This window comes from Gymnogyps californianus, unplaced genomic scaffold (assembly GCF_018139145.2).
Source record: "Gymnogyps californianus isolate 813 unplaced genomic scaffold, ASM1813914v2 HiC_scaffold_44, whole genome shotgun sequence".
Classification (NCBI taxonomy): domain Eukaryota; kingdom Metazoa; phylum Chordata; class Aves; order Accipitriformes; family Cathartidae; genus Gymnogyps; species Gymnogyps californianus.
In genome coordinates, this window is record NW_026114334.1 from 399,556 (window position 1) to 419,361 (window position 19,806).

Genomic DNA, 19,806 nt, shown 5'->3' on the forward strand with positions numbered 1-19,806 from the left:
GCTCGGAGAGCGTGGATCTGCCAGGCAGCCGGGGGAGCCCCCGGGGCACTGCCATGCCTTTGTTCCTCCCTTTCTCTTTTCCACCTTCAGATTTTTTTTTCCCCTCTGCTTCCAGCCTGCTGCGTATGCAGCACCCCCCTTTCCACCCACAGTTCCTGTCTTGATTTTCCTTCCCCTCTACAATATCTGTTCCTTAGGCTCCTTCCTCCTGCCCGGCTCCCCTCATCAGCGTTGCCTCCCCAAACTTGTTTTTTTCCCCCTTACCTCCTCTCCCTGCCCACACCCTCCTCGTTCCCCCTGCCCACCTCTCCCCTTCCCTCCATCCGCTTGGGCTCCCGTTCGCTCGCTCCCCGTCTCCCCTTCTCTGACAGTTTGGGGGAAATCTGTCTGTGTCAACACACGAATTCATTATTTATTGGCTGAGCGGAGCGAGGTCCTACACTCGTCTGTAATTGTCTGTAGATCAAAGCGCCTGCTGATGGCAGCTTTGCCTTCTCACAGCAGAACACCACCCCCAGCTCACGCTCCCCATCCTCCCGGGGGAGTCGGGTGCGTGCGTGTCGAACCCTTGATGACTGATCTCCCAGACAGAGAGGAAAGAAAAGGGCTGGTGGGGGAGAAAAGGGAGACCTGGAGGATCTGCAAAGCTCCCGGGAGAATGGGGATGTTGGGGGTGTCTCAGGGGGCCGCACAGTCCCGGCAGGGGCTAGAGAGGGTGGGGAAGCTGGAGGTGGTCCTATCCTGGGAATGGGACAGAGAAATGAAGTGAAAGGGGGACAGGGAAGCAGGAAACATCCCCATATCTGTCCAGGACTGGGAGAATTGGAATTTCTTCTCCAGAGATCCATCCCTAGAGATCCAGGTGGCTCCACAGAAGCAGATGGCTAAAAACCAGAAATGGGACAAAGGAGAACATGCCTTTTTCTACCTTTCCCTTCTGAAACCACCAACCTAGCCCAGGATGTGGGACTTTCAAGTGAAATGCAGGCAGCCATGTTTTTGGGGGTTGATGCAAGGAGATGTGTGTGGGGAGAGGACAAGGAAACATCCACCCCAACTCCCACCCCTTGGCCTCCTTGTTGGGGTCCCAACTCCAACATTTCCAGCTGCTATTTAGCATGTTGTCCAAGAGAGGAGGGGAGGGGAGAGAGAGGGAAGGAGAGGAGAGGAGGGAGAGGGAGAGAGGGAGAGGGAGAGGAGAGGGAGAGGGAGAGGGAGAGGAGAGGAGAGGAGAGGAGAGGAGAGGAGAGGAGAGGAGAGGAGAGGAAGGAGAGGAGAGGAGAGGAGAGAGAGGAGAGATTTAAGGATCTAAGCACAGGATGATGGAGTCCTGCCAAGGGAAGCTGTTAGGGTTATGGCTGGGCTATGTTAGGATTATAGCCTCTTCCCTGGAGCCCTTTGGCAGCTGACAAGGTACTCCCTTGTGGCTACAGGACCTTCTTCTCATAGGAAAGAGCAGGTCAAAATTCTTGTAGGTTCACCCACATGGAGGGGAGAGCTGCAGTGGTTTCTCTGCTGGAGGAGGTGAGGTCAATCGGACCCCCACTCCCCAGGGCCAGTCTTCCCATTTCATCAAGATACACCGGGGAACTTGGGCTCAATGAACCCACATCTCCCGTTCCACATGGATCTGCAGACACCAAGAGACACAGACACCATCAACAGTTCTGACAGCTCGATCCCCTCTCACTGTCCAACGTGTAGCTGTCTGGCTCAAGCCATGGGTCTGCATGCCTTTAACTGTCCTGTTGTCCCCAGCTTTTCCTCCTTGTGACACCTCCCTGGCCCTACTATCAAACCTCTTCCAGCTTCTTTTTGCACAGAGTTCAGGCAGTTTCACTTACACTTCTCCCTGTAAGGTATTTTTCCAAGCCTTAAATCAGTTTTTTATTCTTCTTTCAAAACTTCAGGCGCAGGCGCTGTGCACAGTATTCCAAGATCAGTCACACTGGTGCCTGACAGAGGAGATGTGTTACCTCCTCTCTCCCAAAGCCTCTGCTCTTCCCCCACACGAGCATCACACCATTGCCCACCCTTATTTCCCTGCTCACTGACCCCCCTTCCTTCTCAGTCCTTCCCAGAGGAGAGGAGACATTCCCACAGGACATTCTAGGGGAGAGCCTCTAAGAGGATGCCCAGGGCAGTATGAGTCCCAGCCCTCAGGATAACAGGGACACAGGTCTTCTTCTGCTTTGGGTCCAAGGTCTCTTACTTCAAGAGGAAGAAGACACCAGCCATGAAAGCAGCTCCCTTTGCAGGCTTGGGCTTGCAAGAAAATCCCCCCCCCGAAGCAGCAGAGACGTTGGCTTCCCAAGCTGCCAGGGAAGTCTGTGTCCTACAGGGAGCCAGAACTGGCTCACCCAGAAGCTGAGTGGGACTGGCCCCCCATGTCCTGAAAATGCTCAAAAGTAGATGATGGCTACAGAGGGTCTGCTCGGAGCTGAGCCTGTGTCTCAAGCAGAGAGGTTGAAGGATTCCTATGTGTTTCTGGCCAAGAAATCCGGTGTACTCTACCAGTGGCCCTTGAGTTGGTTACCTCAGCTACATCTTCTTCTTACCTACAAACCACATGGAACTTCAGGAAACCTTTATTGACACACCCTGGCTCCACACCTGCCTGGAGCAAAAGGTCTACCTGCACCGGTGTCAGAGAATATGAGGGTGCTGAACAACTCAAGCACCTTGCAGGACAGAGCCCATGGACTAGGAGTACTGGTGGGAATGGAGCCCCAGCATCCTTCATTGCTCCATACCCCACCTCTGGGCAAGGCATCTGTGAAAAGAAACGGCTCTTTGACAAACACAGGAGCTGCACTCTCTTGAAACCAAGGCTGTCTGGGCAGCAGTCTCCCTCGCCTTGGCGACCACTTCACCTCTGCTGAGCGTGGGTTGCTACAGATTGGGCTTTCTGAATCACACAACGGTTTTGATCAGTTGGGACCTCTGGAAGTCCCTGGTGCATCCCTGCTCAAAGCAGGGCCGGTAGATCAGGTTGCTGAGGAGGATCTCCAAGGATGGCAATTCCTGCCCCAGTCTGGTCCCTGTGCCAGTGTTTTAGCACCCTCACGGTGAAGATTTTTTCCCTAATACCTAATAAGAATTTCCCTTCTCCAGCTCGTGCTCGTAGCTTCTCATCCTGTCCCTGTGCGCCTCTGAAAGGAGACTGGGCATGTTTCATGTTTTGCATCCCAGCACCCAGGGCAGGCACAGTGCCCCACCAGCCCTGATAAACACACCAGGACGGCCACCATCCCCTTCAGGGCACTGGTTTTTCCTCCTGAGGGAAGGCAGGGAGCCAAAGCTTCGGGGAGGGAAGGAGCACTGATCAGGGCATCCTGCTGCACAGAGCTTTGTGGCTTCAAAGACCGAGCCCCCAGCACCTGACCCTGCACAAGCAACCCGGGACTGACTTACCAGCCGCGGGGCCAGGGCTGCTCTCATCTTCAATCAGGAGACCCTCCTCCCGCTGTGGTTGTCCTCTTGGGCACTGCAAACTATAACTGCTCTCGCTTCGAGCAAGAAGGGAGCAGTGAACCCACATGCACGGCTGGGCAGACGGGCGCCTTGGGGAGCTGGGGGAAGGGATGTGTGGTCTGGCAGGGACAGCTTTTCTGGCAGACCCTTCTGCTGCCCAGAACGCAGCAGGCAGGAAAATGGAGTGCCGGTGGTGGCTGGGCAAGGTTTGGTGCCCGCAGGCAGCTGGGTGATGGTCCCCAACCCTTTGCTCTCTGTGTGCTTTTCCAAGGCGGCTCAACCTGCGGCATCTCCTGCTACATCCCACCCTGATCTCTCTGGCTGGCCTTGCCAAGGCACATCAGTGCTGACCTGCGGCAACTGGCCACCGCCCGCCTGTGCCAAGACATCTCAGAGAGACATCCCCCCTTCTTCTAGCTTCCAGCGTCTTCCAAAAACAAGCTTCTAGCTGCGTCCTGATTCCTTACCCCGGGAGAATAGGGCTGGCAGCTGAATGCTCCCCTGCATCACAAGAGGGGACTTAAAATCTACAGGATGTGAAGTGGGGTGTTAGCTGGGGTGCTGGACTGTCCCCGTGCCATCTCCCCCATCCTGCTGTTCACCCTCCTTTGCTATGCCCCCCCCAAACAAGGCTCTTTTTTGGGTCTCCCATCCCTCTGCAGCACCCCCAGCCACCCCCAGCCTGTGCCATTTCCTTCAGGAAAGGGATCCTTGGAACAAGCCTGTGCCCCCTCTCAAGCCCCCCATTTTTGACCTTGGTCCCCTGGAATCGTGGGGGCTGGGGAGGGGGGCAGAAAAGGACCCAGAGGTTTGGGGAGGTGAGGAAAAGGAACAGGATGGGACTATCCCGTGACCTCCCTTAGGGGAGGGAAGCAAGGCGGGGGGACACGGATCCCCCCCCCCCAAGGAAGCGGCGATGGGGAGCTGCGGGGGGGGCATTGCCGAGCAGTGCGGCAAAAGGGCAGGCGGGACCGGGCAGGGGCCGGGGGGGGCACGGATCCTGCCGGGAGCAGGTTGCACCTGGGGGGGGGGGGAGAATGAATATTTTAATCTGAATCAAACAAAAGAGCGAGAGCAGCTCCGAGGATTTCCCGGAACGCACTTGGTCGGAGACGGGGAAGGACTGGAGGGAGGGAAACGAAACCCCAGAAAATCTCCGTGTCCAGTGCCCCCCCCCCCCCAATCTCCCTCTGGCCTGAGCAGCCCTCGGGGGGCTCCCGGAGCAGCCCTACCCCAGCCATCCCACCTCCGGGTCCCAGCCGCGGGCAGGGCTGGGCGGTGATGCAGGGCGGGGAGGGGGGGACAGATCGGGGATTGGGGGGGGGGAGGGTTGTGGGATGGAAAGAAACAGATCGGGGCGGGGGAGGGGGGTGACAACGACGACGCCAGGGGTGGTCCTGGCGTGGGAGATGGTGCGGGGGCCGGGCCGGCCGTGATCGCCGCTTCTGATGCATCCTGGGCTTCACTTACCGGCAGCCGTCCCAATTCCACCCGTGAGCGGCCCGAGCCCACGCGTGACCCAGCCGCGCCACTCCTTCCACCTGCTCGCCCCGCGGCGCCACCCGCCCTTGCCCGCGCCTCTCCCTAACCGGCGGCCCCACGAGCGCGGCACGTCCCGCGTGGGTCGCGCTGTGCTCCCAGGGACAAAATCCCCTTTCCCCAGCCCGACAAACCCCTCCAGCCCCGCCGCCTCCTGCTTCCTCCGGTCTCCCGGTTTCCCCTGGATCCTGCCTCCCACGCGGGTCCCCGTGGGGAGCGGGAGGGGGCCGGTTGGGGCCGGCGGTTCCCTTCCCACCGGGGACCGGGAGGCAGAGACAAAGGCGGCGAAATATCACTGCACGGCTAAAGCCGCTCCGAGCCCCGCCGAGCCCTTAACTAGATCGTTAGGGGATTATCCGCGCCCTAAGCAGCCGCGGGGCGGGGGGGGGGCGGCCGCCCCGTCCCGTTACCGAGCGTCCCGGGACGGCGCCGGTGGGAGGCGACGCGCGGAGCTGCCCGGGCGCGCGGCGGCTGGAGACCGGTCTGCGGGGAGAACGGATCGGCCAGCGGAGGGACCGTGATCGGTACCGGGGCGAGGGGGGTGGGGGTGGGGGTGGTCGCAGGGGGCTCCGTCTGTCGCCCTCCGGGGGCCGGTGGGGGACCCGAGGCTTGGTCCGCGCCCGCCTCCCCCTCGTCTTCCGCGGAAGGCGGAAAGTTTGTGCCCGCGGGGACCCGCCTGGGCGGGGGGGGACGACAGGTCCTCGGGTCTCCTGCGGGATCGTGCCCGAGAGCGCGAGGGGGCTGACACTGGGGTGCCCGGTGGGGGACCGGCATTAGGGGCGCGGGGCTGTGGGCAGGCGGTGAGTCGGGGGTGGGAGCAGGCAGGGAAGGAGGGGGGGGTGTGTGTCTCTCTGTGCCTCCGCGCTGATGGGCTCAGCTTTATCCGGGTCTGTAATCCCCCTTGCTCCGGTAATTAAAAACTCCGCATTACAAGGAAAACGGTGTGCAGGGAAATGTAATCAAGTCTGGAGGGGCTTAACCATCTGGTAAAGGTTAGGACCCGCACGGCGGGGGACGCGGCCGGGGGATTTGGCAGCCGCCGCGATCCGGGCTCCTCTTAATCTACCGCGGGGACGAGCGCAGCATCTGCGGGGTAATACCGGTGCCCCGGGCAGCGATCGGTCTCGCTGGAGCTCCCACCGCCGTTAACGGGACCTCCCCCGGGCTAGCCTCCTCCCCAGGTGCGTCCGGCTCCGCTAGACCGATTCTGGTGTGGCACCGGGCCCCGGATTGCATCCCCTCCCCGGGGCCAGCAGGGAAAGGGTTAAGCGGCCGCCGGTGGCCGCGGCTCGGCCCCCAGCTCCGGGCAGGGCCCTCCCCCTCCGCCCCCGGGAGCCCGAAACTCTTTGGAAGTGCAAGGGGCGAGCAAAGGCGAGGCGGGGGGGACGCGGCAGCACGGGTGGGAACCCGCGTCCTCGGGAGGGCTGCGGGCCATGGGGGCCGGGGCAGGCTCCGGGCGAGGGCAGCTCTTCCTCTGCTCCCTCCTCTTCCTCCTGCTGGCCGGGCCCCCGGCAGCGCGCCCGGCGGGCGGGCAGCTGCGCTACGCCGTGCCGGAGGAGCTGGAGCACGGAGCCTTCGTGGCCAACCTGGGCGAGGACCTGGGGCTGGACGTGTCCACCCTGTCGGCCCGGCGGTTCCGCATCGTGTCACGGGCCGGGGCCAGGCAGCACCTGGAGGTGAACCTGGAGAACGGGATCCTCTTCGTGAACGAGCGGATTGACCGGGAGGAGGTGTGCGAGGCCGGGGGGACCTGCCTGCTCCACCTGCAGCTCCTCGTCGAGAGCCCCCTGGAGCTCTACCGCGTCGAAGTGGAGGTGCTGGACATCAATGACCACGCGCCCACCTTCCCCTGGCAAGAGTATGTGCTGGAAGTGGCCGAGTCCGCCGTGCTCGGTGCCCTTCCCACTGGAGAGCGCCAGGATCCTGACGTGGGTACCAACTCTGTGCACACCTACCGGCTCAGCCCCAACAGTTTCTTTTCGGCTCGAGGTGCAGACGCGCAGTGGACGCCAGCAAGTTTGCAGAGCTGGTGCTGGAGCGCGCCCTCGACCGTGAGCAGCAACGCGCGCACCGGGTGCTGCTCACCGCTCTCGGACGGCGGTGTCCCGAGCGCTCGGGCACAGCTCACATCCTTGTCACAGTGCTGGACGCAAATGACAACGTGCCTGCCTTGACCAGCCCTCGTATGGCGTGAGCCTTCCTGAGGATGCCCCTGCCGGCACCCTGGTCATCCAGCTCAATGCCACTGACCTGGATGAAGGCCCCAACGGGGAGATTGAGTACTCCTTCAGTGGCATGCCACCACCGCGCGTCCGGGAGCTCTTCCACGTAGAGCCCCGGAGTGGGCAGGTGCTGCTGAAAGGCCCTCTGGACTATGAGCGGGCAAGCCTCCATGAGCTCTATGTGCAAGCCAAGGGACCGTGGACCCTCGGCTGTGGCTGTGCACTGCCGGGTGCTTGTGCACCCCTCGATGTGAAATGACAATGCGCCAGAGGTGACCCTCACCTCTGTGTCCACACCCGTGCTGGAGGATGCCACCACCAGGCACCGTCATTGCTGTCATCAGCGTTCTGGACCGGGACTCTGGGGACAACGGGCGTGTGAGCTGCGAGGTTGGCCCCGACGTACCCTTTGAGCTCCGCTCCTCTTTCCGCAACTACTACACGCTGGTCACCACGCAGGCGCTAGACCGGGAGGTTGTGCCCGAGTACAACGTAAGCATCACAGCACGGGACATGGGCTCCCCTGCCCTGCTGACCCGCAGCACCCTCACTGTCCCGGTGTCCGATGTGAACGACAATGCCCCACGCTTCCTCCAGCCCTCCTACAGCGTCTACGTGATGGAGAACAATGCGCCAGGTGCCTCCATATGCTCTGTCAGCGCATTGGACCCCGGGACTGCCAACAAAACGCCTACCTGTCCTACTCCATTGCTGATGGGCACATCCACGGCATGCCTGTGGGCACCTATGTGTCTATCAACTCGGACAGTGGGCACATGTATGCCCTGCGCTCCCTTGATTATGAGCAGATCCGCAGCTTCCAGATCCAGGTGCAAGCACAGGACGCAGGCTTCCCCCCACTCAGCGCCAACGTCACAGTCCACATCTTCGTGCTGGACCAGAATGACAACGCTCCGGTCATTGTTTCCCCTATGCCACGTAATGGCTCCGTGGCCACCGAGCTGGTTGCCGCGATCAGCCAGGCCTGGCTACCTCGTGGGCACGGTGTCGGCAGTGGATGCGGATGCGGGGCTGAACTTCCCGCCTCTCCTACCAGCTCCTCCAGGCCACTGACTTCACCCTCTTCAGCGTGGCACCAGACACGGGTGAGCTGCGCACCCCTCCGCTCCTTTCTGGAGCAGGACGCGACCCGGCAGCGGCTGGTGGTGCAGGTGCGGGACAGTGGGCAGCCAGCCCTCTCTGCCACCCTGTCCCTCCTGCTTTCGGTGGTGGAGACCATGCCTCAGACTCTCTCCGACTTCAGCGAGTTCAGCCTCCCCCCGGAGGCCTCCTCATCCTCCCCACTCACCCTCTATCTCCTTGTCTCCCTGGGCTCCATCTCCTTCACCTTCCTCCTCGCGTATCCTCATCCTCACAGCCATTCGGTGCCACGGAGAGCGGCGCTCCTGCCAAGGTGACGGCTGCTCACCACCCCGCTGCCACTGCTGCCCCGGGTCCAGACCCCTCCTCTGATGGCCTGAAGACGTCCAACCTGACGGCACAGCCCCCTGCGGGGACCACGGCTGCCACCTGCCTCGATGTGCCCGGGGCGGCCCCCCGGGCTACTGCTACAAGGTCTGCCTTGGTCCTGAGTCTGCCCAGAGTGACTTCATGTTTTCTCAAACCCTGCAGCCCCCCCCGGAACAACGAGAAGGACCCTGGGAAGCGGTCCCAGCCAGGCCAGCATCTCCAGGTCTCCAAGCAGGTAACACCGTGCCTGGCAGTGCTTACTGGCGCTCCACGGGTCCCCCAGCCCTCTCCCTCAGCCTCTGCTGTGAGAGAAACCAGCAGGGCTTTTCCCAGAGAATAACTGGTGCCTTTGATCAGTGTGGGAATTAGGAGCCATCAGGCAGCGGGAAACACTCCACCGAGCTTCCCGACGGGTCTAATTACCGGGGGAGCATCAGGCTCGGCTGAGGCAAGAGGAAATCCCTTTCCCGCCGCCTTTGGCACCCATTAGAGGCAACGGAGATGCTCCGGTGCCCCGGAGGGGTGGGATGGTGGAGGTGGTATCTCCTTCGTGTGCGGTGAGCAGTTCACACTGGGACAGCCTGAGCATCGCTGCGGCTCCACTTCCCCCGTGCCGGCGGGAGTCTGCAGTGCCCCGCTGCTGCAGCCGGGGCTGGTCCCAGCCCCACCGGCACCATTTCGTGTCCCCAGTTCTGGCACCCAGGCCTGGCTGCTGTGCTGCACTGGGCTGCGCCGGCGGGAAAGGAGTGGGGTCTTCAGGGTGGGATTTTGATGTCAACATTTGTTAGGTATTGAAATGAGGAATATCTAATTTTCCCGATGAAAGACTCTTTCCGAAACGCGATTACAAGGATGGAGAGTGATGAGGCGTCTAATCCACTTACGTTTGACTTTTAATAAAACAGCCCTTCCAAGGAGAGCCCAACACTCGCTGCCAAGAGGCTCTCCCCGCACGTCTCCTTGCACCGCTGGACTCACTTCTCTAATACGTTAATGGGATTTTCCCCTAGTTGTTTGCAACCCCCCTGGGACATTGGGTATGCAGCCAATTTCTGCACCTCTCACCCTTGGGTGCCTGAGAGCTGGGCTAAGTTACCAGCCCACCTGCAAAAAAGGCTTTTTAAAATTAACGGAAATAGGAAAAGCCCCTCTCTCTCCCCGGAAGGACAGACTTTGGCAATTAAACTCCCAGAGACAGAGAGCAAGCCCCAGACAACCCCAGTGTCTCAGAAGGGTGGGGAAGGTCCAGACGGGAACAGGCTGGTTCAACACTGCCTCAGTTTCCCTAAAATGGGAATGTGCTGCTTGCTTCTCCACAAAGGAGAGATGGAGTCCTGCATCCCTGGCTACTGAAGCCTGGTGCTGGCAGGGCTGGGCTGATTAACAGAGGGTCCCAGGGCTGATTAACAGAGGGTCCCAATAACCAGCTTTGCCCTTCCCTGTGTTTTCCAGATCAAGCAGCCCAACACAGACTGGCTGCCTCCAAGCACGCAGCGACCTGCCCTAAAGAGGTACCAAAATCCGGCACTGCGGGAACAGAGGGAGCGGGTGGAAGGGGGATGTGGGACGGGGAGGTTATCTCCGACGCAGCTTTGAACCGGTCTCTTCTCTTTAGCTCCCAGAGCCTGGAGGACGTGGGGGAAATCCGCAGAGCCCTCCAGAAGGAGCATGAGAGGCTGTGCACACTGGTGACCCCTGTCTCTGGTTAGTATTGGGCCGCTGGGGCTGGGAAGACCAGACCCTCTTGTCGCTTGGTGGAGGTGCAGTGGGGGGACACACATCCCTGTTCCTAGCAGTGGTGGAGTTTTGCGGGGTGGAAGGGGTGTCCAGGCTCCAGAAGGGAGGTTGGTGATACGTCGCCATGGGCTTGCACCCTGGGACATGGATGTGACTGTCCCATTGAGCTATGGATGTGACCTCCCCTGAGCCAGTCTCACACTTATCTTTCCTCCAGAGTTTCAGAAGCTTCAGCAGCACCAACAGCATCTGGACACCCCAGTACAGCCCCTTGTACCCAGGCCACATCCCAGCCTTGGATTATCAGCACAATGTTACATCCCCGGCACCCCCACTCTGCTTTCCAGCAAAGATGGGCCCCTCTTCCTGGGCTGGGAGAACAAGAACAGCTTCTCCACCTTTGGCAAGAGGAAGAAGATGACAACTTACTGTGACATGCATGACAGTGTGGTTATCAACAATGACCTGAAATAATGACCAGCGCTGGGCCTGGATGGCACTGCCCCAAGGCCCTGGGAATCACTCGCATTATTTCAGCTGCTAGGTCCACCCACAGCACACAGCTCCATGTATGGACCACTCAGGACTTTGCAGGGCTGCTAGGACAGTGGCTCACTAGAGCATGGGGAAAGGATTTAAGGAGCAAGAGACTGAAAAGTGAGAGGGATGGGCAGGGGGTGGGTGGGTGGGGCGTTTCTCCATCTCATCCTGCAGAGCTGTGTTGGCAGCAGGTGCTGTTGGGGGTCCATATGACCAGATTTAAGCAAATCTGCCTTGAGTTTACCCATTCCCATGTCCCTTTAGGGACCATCTGTCTTTGTAAACATTGTCACTTCTTTGTCTTGTCTGGCTGTGTGAATGTACTGAGCTGCATGCCTGTATTTCTGTCCCAGTAGCACTGAAAATGTACGCAGACTAAGCCTGGTTCAGTCAAGCCTGACCCTACGTACTGGGGCAGTGACCGTTGCTCTGTCCCTGAGCAGGGATCCATCCAGTGGGATGTGTTGCATGTCCAGAGCAGCCATCAGTGTCTGTCTTCTCTGGGAAGTGAGCGCAAAACCCAGCCATTATGGTGCTTCCCTTCAAACCCTGACCCAACACTTGCAGGGCTGGAGACCCAAAGTCCAGGACACAGCTGGGGTCCAGGACACAGCTGGGGTCCAGGACACAGCCAGTCTTTGCTCCGGGAGCAGCATGGGCTGGAGAACACACACAGATTGGATGGCCAGAAGAGCTGTTAGCTTAAGCAGCTGAGAGATGCACAAGGTGAGGCCCTGCTGGGTAACTCTCTAGCCCAAGGCAACATCATCTGAATGAAAGAGTTTCCAGCCATTGGAGGGGCCCCAGCACAGGCAACAGTCCTCTTCCCTCCTCCCCCTGCCCTCCCCCTGATCTCTATTTTCCCCAAGTCCTGAACGCCTGGGGGAACCCCTGCACTGGGGGCCCCACCTGCATTAGGACAGATATCTCCTACTGTGCCCTGCTTGCCTTTGAGGACTTTTAGCTGGCTGTCAGGAGCCCTCAAGGGCAGGACTCCAGCCCCAGAACAGTCTCTCCCCTGCCCTGCTCACCCTACACCTGTCCACCCGGTCTGTCTGCCACCATTGCCAATCGCTCCTGTCACGGAACAGTTCATTTCCAATCCATCTGTGCAGAACATGACAGCTCTTTCTAAACCAAGTTTGTTTCACAATGTCTGATTGTACCAATAAATTGTATTTTAATAGCTCACCCTGGCTCCTGGCTGTCCCTGAGCAGCACATGACAGCAGGAATTGCTGCTCAGCTCTTGGAGCAGAGCTCTCAGCTCCAGGAGACATGTGTGTCCCTCTGGCTCCTTAGTTGCTGGAGCAGCCCAGGACAGCTCATTTTATTCACTTCACCTGGATGCTGGGGGCTGAAGGTCCCTTCCCTCCTTCCCTGGACTCAGGAGCACTTTGGGGTCATAGCCAGGAGGAGCCATGTGCTGGAGATGTCACACGCTCCTTGCTCCTTGCTCCATGCTCCAGCTTGGGCAGAGACTCTGCAGGGATTTGCACCATGGCGTGGGCACAAAAGGCTTTGAACTGCTGGGGAGAGGGGCTGGGATCTGGCAGCAATGGCTTATTGTTGTTATTGTTGCGTTGCTTTCTATAGTTCATCTAAGCTTTCCCCTGGATGCTCGCCACCCACCAGCTTGCCTCGGGAGTCGCAGAGATAACCTGGATGTGTTGCCAGTTGTAGGGACCAACTGGCTGGGAGTAGGCAAGCCTGTATCTGCTGGGTGATGACTCTTGGCTTGGTGTGGGAAGCAGTTCACCTTTGGATGAAGTCCTGAGATGGCCACGCCATGGCTGTCCTTCTCTTACCCCCTGCTTGCTCAGTGACTGGCTTGGGGAGGCTGCAATGCGGCTTTTTGAGATTAACCCAGAAAAGTCCTTGTCTGCAAGTGGGTAACGTGCTCTTTAGTGGAAGCAGGGGGCAGGGAACACTCAAAGGGGCCCCATGGGAGTCAGGGACCCAGGAGGACAGTGCTTTGGACATGAAAGGGACCTGGCTGCTTCTGGTGACTTCAGTCCCAGCTCACATCGGCCTGACTGTGAGCAGATGAAATTCCCTGTCTCAATTAGAAGGTAGGATGAAGGATTTTATGCTGCTGAGTGCATTCTTCAATGCTCTCTACAGAGTGTTGAGGGGTAAAAAAAGAACCCCAAACAGCCACTGCCTGAGACCTCTGTACAGCATTAGCCTGTTTCACTGCTTCAAAAGAACAAGAGAATTATGTAAAGTGATACAAGAAATTTAATAACAGCCTCAAGAAGTAATAAAAGCATCAAATAGACCTGACTCCCTGTGGGACAGCAAGCATCTCCCTCTCCCAGATTAGCTCTGGCAAGATCTTCCCCACCATCTTCAGGGCAGGTGGTGGTGGTCAGGCATTAGGAGAGGACGGCAGCCCCTCTCCAGCGAGCCCACAGGCGCTCAGCCACAGCCCCTCTGCAGCAGGGCCGAGCCATTAAGCTGTGTTTCAGCTCACACAGCAAAAGCACCCCGTACACGTGCTTCATATCCAGGATCTAAACGAACGCGTGGAGCTGGCGCTTTGTATCAGATTCCCAGAAGTGGCTTCCCAAAGGGAAATTGATCTCAAAATTGATCCCCAAAACCATAGGCATTTGAAAGGGACACTTTGTATCCCTGTCTTTGGAAATTCAGGGGGTTGAGCAATCAAGTGGCCAGCTTTTGCCACCTCCCCACCGGTGTGTCACTCTCCAGTATATTTTTCTTGACATTTTTTAACCCTACTACTAAGGCTCAACTGATGCCCAGTAAATTGCCTCCCTCCTCCTTCTCCAATTGCTCCTGGCCATCCTCAGCCCAGGAGATGAGATAGATAGATACACACACACGTCTGCGCCTCTTGCTGATCCCCAGGTTGCATGTTCAGGTCAGGCCTCTTCCAAAAGGGATTTGAGGGTCAACACAGTGCCTAGCCCAGGCCCCAACACCCCACATTCCCTGAGGATCTCCTTTTGCTTAGTTGAAGGAAATCCTGCACTGACAAGATCTCAGTTTAAATCTTTCTGCTCAATCAACATATTGGTAAAAAGGACAATAAAAACGGACTTGCTTTAGGGGAGAGAGCACTTGCTTAAACCTAACTCACCACACGACTATTCCTTCTTCAAAGGGCATGCTGGTCAGAACTGTCCATCTAATAGATGAGATCTCCTTTGAAGATCTCCCACAGGGACAGGGTGTCATTAAAAATGCAAGGTCTTGCCCTACAACTAGTTGTTTTACAACTCTTCCTGTGCTTACCCTCCTGCACAGTTCATGAGCATTAGCTGGTTTCTGTAGTCTGGTAATGCACTGGGCATGAGAGCCGCTTTGGAGACACACTCAACAGAACACTCTCTATACGCCCCTCTCATACGTTCCAGCTCTCTCAGAGATCCAGAGGCAAATCTGGCTTTCAGGACCTGCCAGCCAGCTTGAGATTTGCTTCTACAACGGCAGGAAAGCTGCCATGCGGTGCAGTTGGCTGCAAAATGCTGCAGGCCATGCTAGGCAGGCACATAGTGCTTCTGGGCACCAGCACAAATAGGGGGGGTTTGTGCTCTTGCTATTCCTGAATAGACTCTTTGGATGGAAACATTACTTGTATCTCTGTAAAGACGTGAAAGCATATACCAGAGAGACAAAATTAATCCAGAGGTAGAGAGAAAAAAGACCAGAGAGAAAGACCCAGGGGGCTGGTGCTCAGCTCTAGTCTGGTCTGTCACGCATGGAGTCAAGTAGCAGTCAGTGAAGCCCGCAGGAAACCTTAGCGGGACACAGCACTCTGCATGCGGTGAGGTTAGGCTGGGTAGAGCCATGGATACAGGTGGTCTCAGCTCCCCAGAGGGGTCGGTAATCGGCAGGACAGGGCTAAAATCCATGGGGACCAGTGGGAGTCTGCACATTGACCTTGGAGGTTCTGGATCCAGCCTGAAGTCTGTGGCACTCCATGGTTAATTACAGTCTCCAAAGATGCTAGGACTTTTTTTCTTTTCTTTTCTTCTCACTTGAAGATGATGCTGGAATGAACCCACCTTAATTCAGCCAAGACTGGGTCAAGGTCCATCCTGATTTCTTTTCAGATTGCCTCAGTGTCTTAAATACCTCCCTGGACTCACCCTACAGAACAGCCTGCTGTTCTTGGCTGGATCCCCTCCTCCTGCTTCCTTTTTGATCTCAGTAGATGTTTTGTAGAAATAAATATCCTTTAGCTTTTGTCATAATAATTTAGCCTCTGCCACACTGAAAAAATGGGACTGCATGATTGTCATGTGCTGATTTTTCTCTGCTCCTTTGCACCTTTCTTTTTTTTAGTGCTCTGAAACATCAGTTGCCAACTCCTGCACAGAGATCAGATGAAGAAAACAGGCCTGGGCTAAGTGAAGCTTTTGCCTCCCCAGTTTGCCTCTAATGTGTTTTCAGTCTAAGTGGTGGAAATGTCACTGACTCTGTTTGCAGCGATTCACTCAAGTGGAATTAATGCTTCTTGTTAGTGATAATATGACTTAATCAGCTAAATTATTGTGAGACATAAGTAGACACCTTTGTGTACTGAATAACTTGCGACATACTGGACCAAAAAGCACGAACGGAAGGCTTTGAAAATAAATTAAATATGACCTCTAGTGCAGTCTGCACTTTGGCTAATGATTCGTCTCCCATGAAATTCAACGATTACAAATCTTACATTTGAATAAATGATACATTTTTGCATGTTTTAAACAATAGCAGCGATTTTTGTTTCAGCATTTGGAATTCAAAGTGTTTCTCCAATGCCAGGAAGCAGGGCAAACAAGTTCATGTTAAACGGATTGAAAAATAAAACATTTGTGCAGTCAACCATCAGAAATCATCCAGAGGATCTGCAGGCATTTGTGATGAGATATTTTATTTTTAATTCACTGCTAGGAATATCTGCAACAACAGGTGAAAAAATGCATTGGAAGAAATGAAGAGAGAGCGAAGATTCCCAGAAGGGTCACTAAGGTCTTCACATCAAATCCGTTCATTTTCAATAATGTCTACACAGAAAATATCATTAAATAGCTCCAGAAATGCCTTATCATACATTTTGCCTGCACAGAAAATAAATCATACTCGTACAAAGGAAAGAGAAGCAGGCAAAGCAACCATCAATCAAGAAAATGATTATGAGCATTAGTAGGATTTCTGATAGGCCAGGATGCAGAGACTCTGTGATAGCAGGCTGCATGTGAAATAGAAAAACTGGGGTTAAATTGCTATGTGAACCCAGAGAAAAGATGAGCTGTCTGAATTGTTCTGTTCTATTGCAATGAGTCACTGAATTTCTGTATCCAAATCTTCCCCTAAAAAGCACTGGAGTTCAGCGTGGTGCGAACAATAACGCAGATCTCTACACAGGGAATATTTACAGCCCAAGTCTATCTGAAATCCAGAGCTTAGTTAGACTCTAGCATCACAGGGAAGCCTGGCTGGTTTGATGAGTCTCCTCTTAAGTCCATGTCCATATTTCTCGGTGTTTTAACTAACAGAAAGTTTTTTCACACTGCCAAGCGTGAGGGCTGAGGGCTCTAGGCTTAATTTTTCTGTCAAAGAGCTGCTGCTCTTTTGCACCCAGTTTATCACTGTTTTTGCTCTGCAGTTGTTCAGTATGTGTTGACTAAATCTCCAAAGCTCCCCTGAGTACAGATGGAACATATCCACCGAGGTATCTAAATGTAAGGCATTTGATCTGGGGCTGAATCCCACCTGTAGGATCCCTCTTGTCCCCAGTCTCCTCCTTGATCTTCCTTTAATATCACTTACCAGAAGTGGAGATAAAGCCCTACGTGCCCAGCAGCTGTCTGTCAGTGGCATTTTATCAGAGACCAGAGGAACAGATTTGCTATTTGCTTTGAGCCTCCCCTAGAAGATCAAACTTCAGGAAAGTAATCCTGAAATCAATTCCTAAAACTAAAGCTTAGTTTTTCTGTTGCCAGGAAATGCAATGTTGTATTCATTTTGCTTACTAAACCATCTTTTCTTCCTCTTAGTTTCCCCTGCAAGATAGTCTGGTAGTTGCCCCAGTATGTAAGATCTACAGCTGGGGTTGAATCCTTTTCCCATGTTCCCCAAGAGTCCTCTTGGCTGGTTGTGCCACATGACATGAGCCATTTGACTCCCTCAATGCCTGTCAGATGGTGCTCACCGTGATAGTCGTGTTCCTTTGATACCCGAACAGACTTCAGCATGCTCCTGTCGCTGTGGGGTCCACCCTCATGCCCTCTTTTCTGCCTCTCTTTTGGCTCAAGTTTTATATCTGCTATAGTTTCCTAGTGAGGTTGGATCAAATCTGACCCTGCTTTGAGCAGAAGGTTGACCCGATCACTTCCAGGCATCCCATTCAGTCTCAGTCATCACGTGAATCCATGAAGATCCCATGCTGCAAACTGCCAAATCCCTAGCGAAATTGTGCCCCTCCATGTCACCCACATGATGCACAACACCACCAGCACCCAGCTGGGACAAAACCATCCTATCTGCTGTGCTTGTGTCTACTGATCCATCTTGTGCGCAGCATTGTGGTGTCCGAAAACCAGGGTGGATCAACACGGGGTATCACAGCTGACCAGCAAGACACTTCCAGTCTGCAAGGGAGGAGTTAGAAGATCATTTCTGCTCCTCCTATCTTGGAGACCAGCAGGGGCAAGTTACAGACTTTGTTTTAATGTTATATCTTCTTTAAAAATATAAAAAATAAATTCAAAACTTGGATCTGAGCTGCAGGGACAAATCACAGCACAGAGCTTGGGAACACAACGGGGACCCTCATGTTTTCCCCCAAGCCTTTCTGTCTAGTAAAGCACTTGTTTGCTGAAGGAATGAGGAAGGAAGACCACTCTGGGAGCCACTTGTGAAAAGTTTGATTCTGTTGGCATGGAGAATTTCTTCACAAAGGACTTCTATATGCAAAAGGGAAATGGAGATGGAGTGGGAAATGAGCCCAGCCAAAAATAATGGAATTTTTTTGCTGCCTGCAGGTGGAATTCAAGTGAAAAAGAGGGGGAAGAAAAGAAGAAAGAAAATGAAACAGCCTCCTCTCTGCATAGATTGCATTGCTGGAGAAGCTCTGAATCTTGCAAGGCATAACAGTTGTCTGCTCAGAGGTTCCTTCCGTGGGGACTTTGCCTGGATAGTTTTATCCATTTATCCCTGACTCCTGGCATCTGCATAACACGCTCACAGAGAGAGTTATTAGTTTAATTTTCTTGTGAATTACTACAGAGGCAGAGAGAATTAAAAGACTTTTTTTTTTTATTATCATTACTTTTTGTTTTCCAGTTGAGAGATTGTAAATGAGGCTATTCATCCTGCTAACATCAGTAGGGACCCAAACCCAAGCCTTTCTGGGTAATTGGTTTCTGATGAGCAATCACTTGTAAAACCAATAGCAAAGGCAAGAAGTGAAATATAAATTCTCCCTTTACATGCCGAGCTTTTCATTAGGATTGTGTGTCTGGTTTCTTTCTGGGATTCAGTGGAAAAGCCAAGAAGTGGTAAACAAGCGGTGGACTAAGCCTGACGAGGAGTTTGTATTAGCAAAAATTGGGAGAACAGCGTTGCCCGATGTCCTTGGGAAAATAAAGCAGCTGCAGAATCCCTCAAGCTACAGCTTTCTAGTGAGCCCTTTGGCCAACTAAGGCCTTGGGCAGGAACCAGAGACAGCAGATCTTCTCATAAGCGTGTGTTTTCATGTGGGGCAGGCCTGAGTGTGCTTCTGCCCAAAAGAGACCGAAACATTAAGAAAGAAAAAAAAACTAGAGACCGGGGACAGGTGTCCATGCTGCAAGTGTAACCAGGGTAGCTGATGGAAATTTGCAGTCCCTGGTATCCTGCAGTTTGCAAAATATAGCGGACCTTGTTATTTGGATTTGTTACAAGGGCTGAGACTGTGTGTCAGGCTTCAGTTATCTTTTTTTTTTTTTTCCTCAGTTCCGAGTGAGGAGGCTGCTAATCTGCACTAGCTTTTGTTTCCCTGATGAACGTCATGGTGCTTAAGGCTTGATTTATTTATTTATTTTGGTGGTAAATTAAGTATCAATCTAGATGCAGCTTTCAGCGTTTCTAGTTGGGGTTGTGAGGCTGTCATTCATTGGCTTAACTGGATTGCTTGCTGCTTTATGGGTTTTTTTCAGTAAAATCTTTTGGCACGCATACAGCTGGTTGTTGCCTTAAAGATGACTAGAGAATAGCAGGCTTGACAAAGACAGAGAACATTTTTAAGCTCATGTGCACAGAAAGACCTCCAAAACAAGAATGATGCAGACATATCTCTAACAAAACAAATCAAGCAAAACTCTTCAAACAAATCCACTTTTTCAGCTTCCAGATGCTGAAAGCTGAACCCAAGGAAACCAACATGCAGAGTAAAATCACTGATTGGACTCAGTCCTGCAGAATCTGCTTTAAGCAGAGAGGAGTGGACTAGGTGTTGTCCAGAGATCTCTTCCAAACACAACTATTCTCTGATTCTGTGATCACAGCTTTTTCCTTTCCTTACCCAAAAGAGACGGACACGTTGCTGTGGCCACAGCTAGAAAGGAGACAGTTCGGACATTTCCTTATTGGCATCACATTTGCTTACAACATATAGCCCAATCCAATATTCTGCGTAGCTATCAAGAAAATCAGTTTCTGTTTCTCTCATTTGGAGCCAAGCTTTCCAGGACTCTCGCAAAGCCTGGATGTACCCCGTGCTAATCATGCCTGCCTACCAGTTGCACACCAGCCAGGCTCTCCTGACTGCCCTGGCTTTTTGGCCTCCCACCTCAAACATCAGGCAACCTTATAATTCTGGTACTGCT

The 19,806-nt window shown here is 54.5% G+C and overlaps 1 pseudogene; it reads left to right on the plus strand.

Annotated features, from left to right (window-relative positions):
- The first annotated feature begins 6,446 nt into the window (after window positions 1-6,446).
- On the plus strand, window positions 6,447-10,916 carry LOC127028851 (protocadherin beta-16-like; annotated as a pseudogene).
- Window positions 10,917-19,806: the final 8,890 nt, after the last annotated feature.